The 13,471-nt window shown below is 36.2% G+C and overlaps 1 non-coding gene across 1 annotated transcript; it reads left to right on the forward strand.

Moving 5' to 3' along the window:
• The first annotated feature begins 9,647 nt into the window (after positions 1-9,647).
• On the forward strand, positions 9,648-9,754 carry LOC124897333. Its single transcript, XR_007054055.1, has one exon. It is a non-coding gene; the product is annotated as a small nucleolar RNA R71 (small nucleolar RNA).
• Positions 9,755-13,471: the final 3,717 nt, after the last annotated feature.

Below are 13,471 nucleotides of genomic sequence, written 5' to 3' on the forward strand. Positions count from 1 at the left end.
TCAAGACTCCTAAACTTTGAGAATTTTATTTTTGGTCTTCTGAACCCCGAGACGTTGATTTTTGAGTCAATTTATTTTCAGGGATATAAGAAGTACGCCTTGAAGGAGTTTTGAATTTTTTGGACAATGTTTGGGGCATGTTGGGATCACGAAACTAGTGGGTTACCGCGATAAACCCGTGATGCTACATTAGTCATGATCTCATGCTTACTACGTGCTGTGAGGGAATCGAACGACCACAATTAGACCGCATAGTAGTGACGTTGTTGCGTCTAGTGTTTGATTTAAATGGTTGAGGGGAAATTGGGTATTTTCCCCCTCAACCCAATCTTTCATAACACGACTTGGGCATCAGTTAGGGCATAATTTTGCCCTTCTTCTCCAATTTTCCTCTCAAGAAAATCCTCTCCTTCCCCCAAGAACAAGAATTTAATTTCATTCTCCCTAAGAAATCAATAATTCAAGTTCCTCAAGTTCAAGAACCTTCAGGAAAGCATCAAGAATAGAATTTTTCCTTTCAAGTTAAAAGTTTAAGGTATGTAGGATGGTCATCCATGGATCCCTTGCACCCATGGAGCCCAAAAACCCTCTTTTAATTAAAGAGCAAATTTTTCTATCATTATTGTATTCTATATTGCTTGATAGGGGTTTAATTAATGTGTTCATAGTAATTTAAATGCAATTCAGTCCATGTATGATCCCATTCAAGATTTGAATTACTTATGCTATGAATTTCAGTTTTCCATGTCTTAGCCAAGTGAACGTCATGTTGTTGAATTCTCATGTTTAAATTACCCCCACTGTTACGTCCCAATGCACACACAAATGCATATGATTGTACAAGTAATATAGAGACTTAGATAGTCAAATATCATTCCCACGAGGACTAAGCAACTAGAAATTAAACCAACTTTTAGTTTTAAACAATGAGGTATTGAGTGTTGAAAAGAATCAAGATGAATCGGAAATTAAGAATAAAAATGTAGATTAATAAATAAGAAATAACAATGTGTAACAATCACAAATCAAGCACGGTTGTAGATAGTAATGATGAGAATTCTAGGGTTGAGGCATTTCGAACAATCATACAAATCTCTGCTCTTATCGCCGTCTAATTGGTTATCGGGTTGTTGATTCGCAAGGTTTATGCTATGATTTGGTCTCCTGACCTAAAATCTTCTATCTATTGAATATTTCAACTACAACTCCCATAGAGATGCAACCATTCGTTGATTTTCCAGTTTTTGATGGAACATTGTGCATCATTTTCTTAGGAAAATTGCATGATTTCAAGAAACCAAGATTACATTTAATGTTGTAGTTTAGTATTTCAGGGTAAGGAGCTAGATGAAGGAGAAGACTCAGGAAATTAGCATAAAAACACCACTGGTGGTCAAAATGGTGGACCAGTAGTTTTGTGGTGGACCACCAAACTGACCACCAGACCTAAAACAAAAATTCAGGATTTCAGAAGACCTAGTGACGGTCAAAATGGTGGACCATCAACCTGACAACCAGATTAAGGATTTTAGAAGACCTAGTGACGGTCAAAATTATGGATCACCAGTTTTGTGGTGCACCACCAACCTGACCACTAGATTCAGGCTGAATTTAGGAGGACCACCAATTTGGACACATTTTTTTTCTAAATTCGAATTTTAAATCCTTTTTACCAGGGAACATATAAATACTTAGTTTTAGGTTTTATTAAAGAGATCTTTTTATCTTCTATGAGGGTTTTTAGTACTAGAAAACATATTTTACGTAGTTTTTGTCTAAGATTAATTCTAGAATTGTGGATCTAGATTTCATTATCATTTTCTCCATTGAATACTGAAGAACAATAATTGTAACATTTGCAAGTAAATTTTGAATTAATTTATGAATAACATAATGACTACTTCTCTTTCTGTAATGGAGATGTGTGGCTAAGCTCCCATAACTAGGGTTATAGAAGCCTTGATGTGAATAGCTGATTGGGGGTTGTGAATCTAGTAGATTCCCATGATTAATTGATAATGCATAAACCCTTCTTCACTTTAATGACTTTTCTTGGTTGCAAACTTGAAAATTGAGCCCAAGAACAACACTTGTTTGAATAGAAAAGTGTTTGTTAGGAAAAGAAAGGGTTTACATAAATCTAAGGGATTTAACCTTTGGATAGAGGGTAGATGCCTTAACCGGATCAACCCATGTGAGAATATAGTTGAATAAATGTAATGCCCCAAGAACCTATCCCGAGACGTCACATGGTGCTCAAGACCACACGTGGCCTCAAGCTAACCCTCTAAACTTGTCATCACTTTCAGAACTCATTAAAGCATAAATCATGCTAAGATAAAGAGGAATAACCATGTCATGAACATACTGAAACATGAAATAATACTGCCATATACAAACAAAATACTGAAATCTCTGTACACGCTAGTACACTAGTCTGACAAAGCCTCTACTACATAGGACTGAGGATCCATTGGGACAGATCCCCAACTGACTTGTAATGAACTGAAAGTAAACAACCATCTATTAACAAGACAAAATTGGAGACATAGGTCCTCGAATCATGAGGACTCACCAACTACAAAAGTGTAAAGGATGGTACTCAAAGAACATTGTTGCTGCTGAGACTAAGAACCTGAACTAATATCACGAGGAAATATAGAATACAAAAGAGTATAGAAGTCAGTACTTGGGAATGTACTGATTATTCAGGGGTGGATGGAACATTTAAATAATATCATAAATGTATAGCAAAAATCATGCATGCTGACATAATAATTCTCTTCGCTTGACTTATCTGAAACATTTTTCTCATAAATCATCAGTAGTAATACATGCTTCATAAATCTCGTAAATCATTTACGTCAACTCAAACTCTTGAACTCATGACCTAGAGCTACTCAGTAACTCAAGAGACTTAAATCATTATGGACATGGGAGTTTCTTATAACCGACATGATTACACTATGTGAGCCGCATGGAGTCCAACGTTTTGCCCTTCTAAGGAGAGAACCCCACATTGGCAGGGGTGTTGTACTCTTTCCAGGGAGTACAACCTCAATCTCATCTTCACAATCTCATACTCGGCCTTTGGCCCACAATCATCAACATCAATCCTATGGTGGAACGTAGTTTTGGGGAAATACCATATTTCCTGCTCGGTGCTAAATACTCCTCCGAGACTCAACTCAGAACGCGTTAGGAAATCCACCTCAATCAATATTAACTCATGGTTCTATCATAAACACCAAAACATAAATATATCTCATTTGTAAATCATAGACGTCTTTTGGATTCCTAACTCGACTCAACTCAACTCAACACAATCTTTCTCGGCATCAAATACATTTGTTTATCAAGTCATTCAAATATTAAAAGCTTCATGGAAACATCACAAGACTCATTCTTGACTTTCAAGTTCACATATCAATATACATTCAATAGTTAAATTTCTCATAGAAAGGCATAACTCATAACACTTGTCTCAAATCGTTCAAAAATCATAAATTCATATTAAGAAGATTCAAATCATGGCACTTGAGTTAAATTGCTTAGAAATCATCAATACATAATGATAATATACAGCTCATGGTATAAACCCTCAATTTAGGAAACATGATGGTGAAATAATCATAAATATCAAATTTATTCAACTCAATTCTCATAAATCATAATTAAAGAAATTTGGGTGTAAACCCACTTGCAAAATCATATAAATCAATAGTAGAAATTAAACCTTTAGGCACAAGATCGAAAGGAGTACTCTTGTTCAAACCCCACATACCTTAGATTTTGATGTTCAAATATTGGAACTTGCTTGAAACTTCTTTCTCACACTTTTAGACTAAGACCTTTCTTCCTTTGACTTGAGGAGCTTAGTTCTTGATCAACTTGAAGAAACTTATGGGAGATTTCTTGAATTTCTTGGAGATGATTTGATTTTTTAGGTTTGGAGAAACCCTAGGTTTCTAGAGAATTCTTGAAAGAACTTTGGAGAGAAATGGAGAGAAAATGGTCTTTTCTTCACTCTCTCTCTCTCTCTCTCTCTATATATATATATATATATATATATATATATATATGTATGTATGAGGCCACAAGGAGCAGAAATGACCAAGATACCCTTTTGAAAAATGCTGAAATTTGCTGATCGAGGTGTGACGGTCGATCTGACGGTCCATCAGATTAGTTGACTGTCCACCAGGTCATCCATCACTCGAATATAAAAACTGGAATGTTCTGCCTTGGAGTGACGGTCAAAGTGACGGTCTGTTAGAGGGACTTATGGTCCACCATATCGTCCGTTACTCGGGGCTTAGGAATGGGATATTCTGCCTCGGTCTAACGGACATCTTGATGGTCCGTCAACTTTATGATGGTCCACCATCTTGATTGTTACACGACATCCCAAAAAGTGAGCTACTTCCTTGGCTTGATGGGATACTTGATGGTCCACCGAGGACCTGACGGTCCACTAGGTCGACCGTCAAACCTGGGCGATCTGATAGTATTCAGTAAAACAGCCATAACTCACTCATCCAATTTTGGATTTTGATGAAATTGGTATCGATGGAAATCTTATTCAATGCTCTACATAAAAAAAATTAAAGGAATACAACATGTTTTAAACATCAATTACTTTGGAAGTCATACATATCTATTTAAAAGGACAGATTTAGGCTTAAGGAATGATTGGGGTATTACAATAAATAATATGTTCCATAAGTTTAAAAGAATTAAGGGATAAGCTACTTATTTAGGTTGAGAAACTAATGGATAAACCATATAGTTCAATTACTCTTTTAATTAGAATTGTTCATTGGGAATTCAAAATAGTTCACAACCCTAGCTGCTTAAGTATCTTGGTAACCATAACTCTAGTTTGACTACTCTTACTGAATTACTATTTGCAATACAATTAATAGTTGGATTAATTTCTGCGATAAGCATTTGAATACAATTGATAAATCAAAACCCCCACTTTATTTTAGAACCCTTGATCAACAGTCTAATAACAACCACAATACTTAGTGAGCACAGTATTCCCTGTGGGATTCGACACCCAACCCAATTGGGTTCTATATTTGACAGCGACCATGTACACTTTCTAACGAGAGTTGTAATTTGGGCGTATCATTCATCTAGATTCTTAAACTTATCTACTTACAATTGAACCAAGAAATGCTCCTAGGTATATCCCTATTCTAGATGCTAATTCAAACCCCTTATTTCATTAAAGGATAAGAATCTTACTCCTTAATTTCTTTGTTTTATCCTATGATTCTCCTCCCAAATTCACATAGAAATATAGATTTATTTCTCTGGTGGCCACTCATCAAAATAGTAAGATCAAGAGGTTAAGAACAACCCAGATGATAATCCAAAAATAAACTACGATAAAGAATATCAAGGAGGAATCATGTTCTTGGCCTCAACCCCAGAACAAGGGTGTTCAGCCACTCATGTTTGAATTCAACATAAAAAATAAGTAATTAATCATACCAAAAATTAATCTTAAAGTAAAGAAGTTCAAAAGAATGTCTAAGAACCCTAAAAGAAAGAATATTATGAAAATCTCAATATTTGAACACTTGTTTGTGGATGGTATGCAGTGGACACCTTGTGCCTAACACCATATTTAGCTAAAATATTCTTAAACCAAGTGTTTACAAAGTACGTGCCTCTGTCACTGATTATAGCTCTTGGAGTGACAAACTGAGAAAATATGTGTTTTTTCACAAACTTTAGCACTACTCTCGCATTATTAGTAGGACAAGTTTCCATTAGACGATGGGAATGGTCCCACAAAATAAATTCCCTAAACATCAAATACTTTAACATCAAGAATATTCTTTAGGGGTATCTCATGACTCCTTGAAATCATCCCTAACCTATGGCATTGATCACAACTCTTCACGAAGGCTACTGAATCTCGAAACAATGTTGGCCAAAAGAAATTGGATTACAATACTTTTATGGTTGTTCTCTTACCCCTATGATGTCTACCATAAGGAGATGAATGACACTTTTGTAGCACTTGTGTAAATTCAGCTTCTGGAACACATCTGCATATAATTCCATCAGGACCTTGAATGAAAAGATATGTCTCATCCCATATATAAGCACGAGTATCATGAAGCAATTTCTTTATTTGTAGACTAGTGGCTTTGGGAAGGTAAGAGTCACTCACCAACAAGTTCACAATGTCCGCATATCATAGAAGCTCACACTCGTCAAGAACCAATAATTTTTCATAAGGAAACTCTTCCTGAATACAAAGAGAGTAATCAACAATATGGTCATGAGTTTATAACCGTAATAAATAGTATGTAACCCGATTTTCTACTCCTTTTTTATCACGAGCCTCTAGGTTAAATTCTTGCAATAATAAAATCCACCTGATCGATTGAGGCTCTGTATCCTTTTTATTAAAGAGATACTTGATGGCCGCATGATTTGTTTGAACAATAACTCTGGTGCCCACCAAGTATGCTATAACTTAATCAAATGCATACACCACAGCTAACACCTCCTTTTCAGTTACTATATAATTTATTTGGGCATCATTCAAGACTTTACTAGCATAATAAATTGAGAGAAATACCTTGTCTTTTGTTTTCTCCAACACTTCTCTAACAACTACGTCACATGCATCACACATCAATTTAAATAGCAACTCCCAATCTGGAGAAATCAAAATAGGAGTTTTTATTAGCTTTTTTTGCAGCTTCTCAAAGGTTCTTAACGATCCACCTCAAACTCAAACTTGGCATCTTTTTCTAACAATTTACACATCGAGTTTGCAATCTTCAAAAAGTCCAAAATAAAATGCATTTAGAAACCTTCATGCCCCAAGAAACTTTGCACTCCCTTGGTTGTTACTGGATATGGAATCTTTTCGATCACTTTAATTTTGGCTCTATCTACTTCCATTCCTTTACATGACACTTTATGGCAAAGGACTATTCTTTTCTTTACCAAAAAGGGGCACTTTTCCCAGTTCAGAACCAAATTTGTCTATTCAGATCGAGCTAAGACTTGATCTATGTTCTACAATTATTTATCAAATGAATCACCATAAATAGAGAAATCATCTATAAATACCTCAACAAATTCTTCAACCAGTCATAGAGTATTTACATCATGCATCTCTAAAATGTTGAAAATGCATTGTAGAGGCCAAAATGCATGCGTCTAAATGCATATGTGCCATACGGACAAGTAAACGTAGTCTTCTCTTGATCCTCGGGCGCAATCTTGATCTGGTTATAACCTAAGTAACCATCAAGAAAATAGTAGTACTCCTGCCCTGTGAACGTATCCAATATCTGATCAATGAATGGGATAGGATAGTGGTATTTTCTTATAGCTTTATTTAGTATGCAATAGTCAATACAAATCCTCCATCTAGTCACCATGCGAGTAGGAATCATCTTATTACCTTCATTGGTATCCATAGTTATTCCACCTTTCTTTGGAATGCAGTGTATTGGGCTTACCCACTTGCTATCTGAAATTGGATAAACAATCCTATTACTAAGCCACTTGATTAGCTTTTTCCACACCATGTCCTTCATCACCGAATTCAATTTTTACTGTTACTTCACTCTTGGTTTGAAACCCTCTTCCATGTATATATTGTGCATGAAAAAAAGATGGATTTATCCCTATAATGTTAGACATTTGCCAACCAATTTCCTTCTTTCTTCTTTTCAAGACTGCCATAGCTTCTCTTACATATACATCAGATAAATCTATAGAAAAATTAATAGGCAAAGTATCATTTTCACCACGGTAAACATATTTCAAGCAAGGAGGAAGAACCTTAAGATCTAATTTTGGATCTTGATCAATTGTAGCATTAGGATATGGCCCAATTGGCCTATTCAAAGGCTAAAAAGATAACTTTCTCATTTCAATAACTACTAAATTCATGACTTGAATTAACGCCAATGCCTCTACATCTTCATAAATATCATAACCCACCAAAGCTTGCTTTAATGGATCATCTGACAATAATAGTCTCTGATCAGACTCAAGATCTATAATAGATATAGTAGATAACTCATCATATATAGATGGTAATTTCAGTGCCTTGTACACATCAAAAACCTCTACTCTGTCATGCGCTCTTATTGCCATATTTCCTGCTTCTACATCAATTAATGATTGTGTTATTGCTAGGAAGGGCTGTCCTAAAATAAATGGGACAACTGGATCAGCTTCAAACTCAAGAATCACAAAGTCCACCAGAAAGATTAGCGATCCCACATGCACTAAGATATCTTTAACAATACCATTCGGCCTAGAAAGGGACCTATCTTCCTACTATAAAACAATAGTAGTGGGTTTGGGACTCCTAAGACCCATCTTTCGATACTAAGATATGGGCATAAGATTTATGCTAGCTCCCAAGTAACATAATCCATGAGCATAAATGGTCTTCCTAATAGTGATCTACAAAGTGAAACTACCTGGATCTTTCAGCTTTGTGGGCAATTTATTTTTAATCTTGGATGAGCACTCCTCGGTAAGTGCAACTATAGAATAATCAGTTAATCAGTTCTTGTTTGCCACTATATCCTTTAGTTATTTTGCATATTTTGGAACACTCTTTAGAATATCAACAAGAGGAAGATTTACTTGAACCTATTTTAGAAGATCCAAAAATTTCTTGTAACTGGCCTCTTCTTGATGCTTCCTTTGTCTTTGAGTGAATGGTAGAGATACAGTCTTTTTTTCCACATGAGTTTCATCCTGTGCAGCTTTCTCCTTAGCCTCTTTCTCCTTATTAGACATAGGGTCATCTTCTGTGATCGTAGGATTAACATGCTCTGATTCTACCTCCTTTAACTGCAACCCACTCCTTGTAGTAACTGCTTTTACCTACTTGAATTTTCCTATGTATCACTAGGTAAGCCTTCTTGAGGTGTTATATTTTATGCTCCTGAAATCTGACTAACTTGCAACTCTAAATTTCTAGCAACCATCTGTTGACTCTTTAACTGTTCTGCAAACTATGCTTGATTAGCTAAAATCTACTTCGACATCTCCTCCACATTACTTGTTTGAGTGGTAGTTTGATTATTCTTAACCTGTTGCTGATTTTGTTGCACTGGTCCCTTATACTGATTAGTGTTCTGTGCCTGATTTTTACCCCATGAGAAATTGAGATGGTTTCTCCATTTTGGATTATATGTATTACCAAAATTTTAATGTCCCTGATGATTTCCATTCCCCACATCATTAACAGAATATGGATTAGCCATACAATCATCTACTGTATTCTCACTACTTCCACATACCTCACACTAAGAATTAACATATTGGACTGTATTAGCTGTAGCTACTACCTATGGAACACCCAATTTCATGTTATTAAGCTGAGTAAGCATGCAATTTTACATTACTATGATCTGAGCTGATAATATAGTAAACTGGCTACCTTTAATACCCCAGTAACCTTCTTAGGATCATTCTTCGTGTTAACATGCTAATCAGGGTTCCCTTGTGAAATCTGATTCAATAGTGTGTATGATTCATTATAAGTCTTCTCAAGATATTGTCCACCTACTACTGAATCCAAGAGAATCTTTGTATTTGGCTCCCACCCCTCAATGAAAGTATGAATAAGAACAGTATTAGATTGATGATGGCGTGGACAATTTTTTAGCATACTCTTAAATCTCTCCCAAGCTTGGTAGAGATTCTATCCTTCTTTCTGTCTGAAACTCAGAATCCCACTTCTCAAATATGTAGTCTTCCCTAATAGAAAGAATTGAACAAAGAACTTCTGAGCTAGATTTTCCCATAAAGTAATAAAGAGTGGTGGTTCATCATATAACCACCTCTTTGTGTCCCTAATTAAAGAAAAAGGGAAGAGTGTCAATTTGACATAATCAGAATTCACCCCTGCAGGAATATAAGTATCTCTTATTTCAAGAAAGGTCTGTATGTGCTGCTACGGGTCTTCATGTGAAAGGCCAAAGAATTGCCTCACTGAATTCAACAATATTCTGCTTCAATTCAAATCGGCCAACTAGCTTGGGGCGGCAAATACTGTTAATCGCATGGTACGTGAGTGGGATTGCCACCTTATAAATAGGTCTAGCAGCTGGTTGAGCAGAAATAGATGGGATAACTAGAGCTAGGATGTTTTCGGCATTTAGATCGACTGGATCATTTGGATCAATTGGATTAGCCATTTGAACCTGTTGAATGGGATTTTGAGCTCTTTGACTTTGTTGAAATATCAGTTCTGGTTCTACAAAAGGCTTTACCAGCTCTTTATCTCTCGCCAATCCTATTGTCAGCTAATCCTGAAAAATTCAGCCTCTAAGATCAAGTCGTTAACACTTAAACTTATTATCAAAAATAAAAAATTAAACAATTTACTAATTATACTAGTCTCGGGCAATAGGCCCAAAAACTTGTTGCGTCCAATGTTGTAACGCCCCAAAAACGGATCCCGGAGCATCACGTGGTGCTTCAGGCTACGAGTAGCCCCAAGCTAAACCTTTGAGCCATTTTCATTCAATTCAACACAAATCAACGGGGTTTCCATAAACAACCCTCAAATATCAATAGAGTAATCATCATCCAAGAATAAAAGAAAAGATAACAAAATACAACTTATTAGTCAACTCCCAACATCGATACTAGTCTGACAAGCCTCTAAGAAAATCAATAAAACCAGCGAGCCATTGAGACATGCCCCAACTGACTCATACTCAGTTATCAAATATAAATAATTCCATGAAACCAACATCAGACATCACGTCCTCGAAATATGAGGACTCACCACAACAGAAAATGTAGAACAGCATGCTAGAAGAATTACTGTCGAACCTGGAATTGAGCACCTAAAACTATATTCTGAGAAAATGCAGCCCACATCCGAAGATGTGGGTCAGTACCATGGAAAGAAACCGAGTATATGTAGGTGTATACAGTTGTATAAACATCATCATCATATATATTTATAAGAAATATGCAGGATGTATGAAAGACTTACATAGCCCAAACAAAATCATCATAATCATGAGAGGATGAAATAAGTATAATAACACATGTGAGTCATCATATAATTTTTCAATTACTTTCAGTTCATCAAGAATATCAATTCTCATAATGTAAATATCATTTAAATCTTTCGAAAGAATAACTTTCACAATTCCGCGTTCAAATCACTTCACCGTTCACCATAGACACAAGAAAACACACACACACTAGGAGATCTTATAACCGACATAAACCATGTGAGCTACATAGAGTCCAACGTACAACCCACGTTGGGGAGAGCCATCCTATCCTTGCCATTGGAGTAGGACTATCGATATCAAATCCACACAATCTAGTGATCACTACATAAATCAACCTCAGGATCACTCCTACGGGGGCATGTAGTTCTAGGGAAGTAAGGTCGCTTTATACCTCCCACTCGGTGCTAAAGATTTCTCCCAAACTTAGCTTAGATCATTTCAAAGACAATCCATAACAAAATAATTTCAATAATATATAAATATACATCGGGATCAATCATTCTTCCCATCTATCAAAATCAACCACATTGTGGATTCCTTTCACACTCGAGTTCAAAACAACTCCATTAAGACCAAAAGGTCAAATCAGTATGAGGGTAGTTTTAAGAAGTTGAAGGATAAGTTGACTTCGGCTCTTATCTTGACTCAATTTGAGAGTACTGATGGTTTTATTATCTATTGTAATTCATCTCGAGTGGGACTTAGTTGTATGTTGATACAGCATGGTGAAGTAGTTTCTTATGCCTCCAAACAGTTGAAAGTTCATGAGAAGAGTTATTTAACTCATGATTTGGAATTGTTAGTTATGGTGTTTTTATTAAAGATCTGGAGGGACTATTTGTATGAGGTCCATGTTGATATTTATTCTTATCATTGGAGCCTGCAGTATGTGTTCATACAGAAAGAAAGAAATCTCATACAAACAAGGTATCTTGAGTTGCTAAAGGACTATGACATGAGTCTTCACCATCATTTAGGTAAAGCTAACCTGGTTGTTGGTGCTCTTAGTAGGTTTTCCATGGGAATCTTATCTCATATGTAGGATAAGAATTGGGATTTGGTGAAGGTTGTTCACCATTTCGATAATCTTAAATTTTATTTATTGGATCCGAGGATGGTGGTGTGATTGTTCAAGAGGTGGAAAAGTCATCTTTTGGAGCTGAAGTAAAGGAGAAGTATGTGTTGGATCCTATTCTGATGCAAATTAAGAATGATGTAGGTAGAAATAAAGTTATGGTTTTGAGATTGGCGGTGATAGAATCTTGAGGTACTAAGGAAGATTATGTGTTCTCGATGTTGATGGGTTGAGAGAAAGAACTTTGGCTGAAGCTCATGAGTCATATTATACTACTCATCCTATTTTGGTAAAGATGTATCATGATCGTACAGAGGTTTATTAGTGGAATAATATAAAGTGGTATGTGCCCAATTTTGGGCCTAGGTGCATGGTATATCTGAAAGTAAAGGCAGATCACTTGAGGCCCGGTGGTTTGTCTCAAGAGATTGAGCTAATAATGTGGAAATAGGCGATAATTAATATGGATTTTATTATCGATCTTCCATGGTCTTGTCAGGAATTTGATTCTATTTGGGTCATCGTGGATAGGATGACTAAGTCTGCTCACTTCTTGCCAGTGAGGACAAATTTCTCTTCTGAAGATTATGACAAGTTGTTCATTGAGGAAATCATGAAATTTCATGGCATCCTAGTTTCCATCATATCTGATTGGGGTACTCAGTAATTATCTCACTTTTGGAGGTTGTTCTAGTAAGGTTCGGGGACTAAAGTGATCCTTAGTACTGCTTTCCACCCGCAGATGGATGGGTAGGCAGAAATCATAATTCAGGTCTTCGAAGACATGCTTTGGGAATGTGTATTTGATTTTAGTGGTAGTTTTGTTGACCACCTACCTCTCATAGAATTGGCCTATAATAACAGTTATCACTCCAATATTTGTATGGCTTAAGATTGAGGCCTTATATAGTAGGAGGTGTAAGTGTACTATTGGGTGGTTTGAGGTTGGTGAAAATAAGTAGTTTGACCCTGATTTAGTTCACCAAGCCATGGAGAAGGTGAAGGTGATTCCGAATAGACTCAAGGGCGCCCAAAGTCACAAAAAGTCCTAAGAAAATGTGAGGCATAGCGAGTTGGAATTCATTGTTGGTGATTGGGTAATCTTAAAGGTGTCTCCCATGAATGGAGTGATGTGGTTTGGTAGGAAGGGGAAGTTCCATCCCCATCATGTTGGTCCATACTCAATTGTGAAGAGTGTTGGTAATATTTTATATGAAATAGAGTTGCCTTCTAATTTGAGCTCCATTAATCCGGTCTTTCATGTTTCAATGTTGAGAAAGTGCGTGGGTGATCCTTCATTGGTTTTTTCTTTAGAGGAGGTAGGTGTATTGGATTCTTTATCCTTTAAGGAAGT

Source organism: Capsicum annuum, chromosome 3, assembly GCF_002878395.1.
Source record: "Capsicum annuum cultivar UCD-10X-F1 chromosome 3, UCD10Xv1.1, whole genome shotgun sequence".
Lineage (NCBI taxonomy): Eukaryota > Viridiplantae > Streptophyta > Magnoliopsida > Solanales > Solanaceae > Capsicum > Capsicum annuum.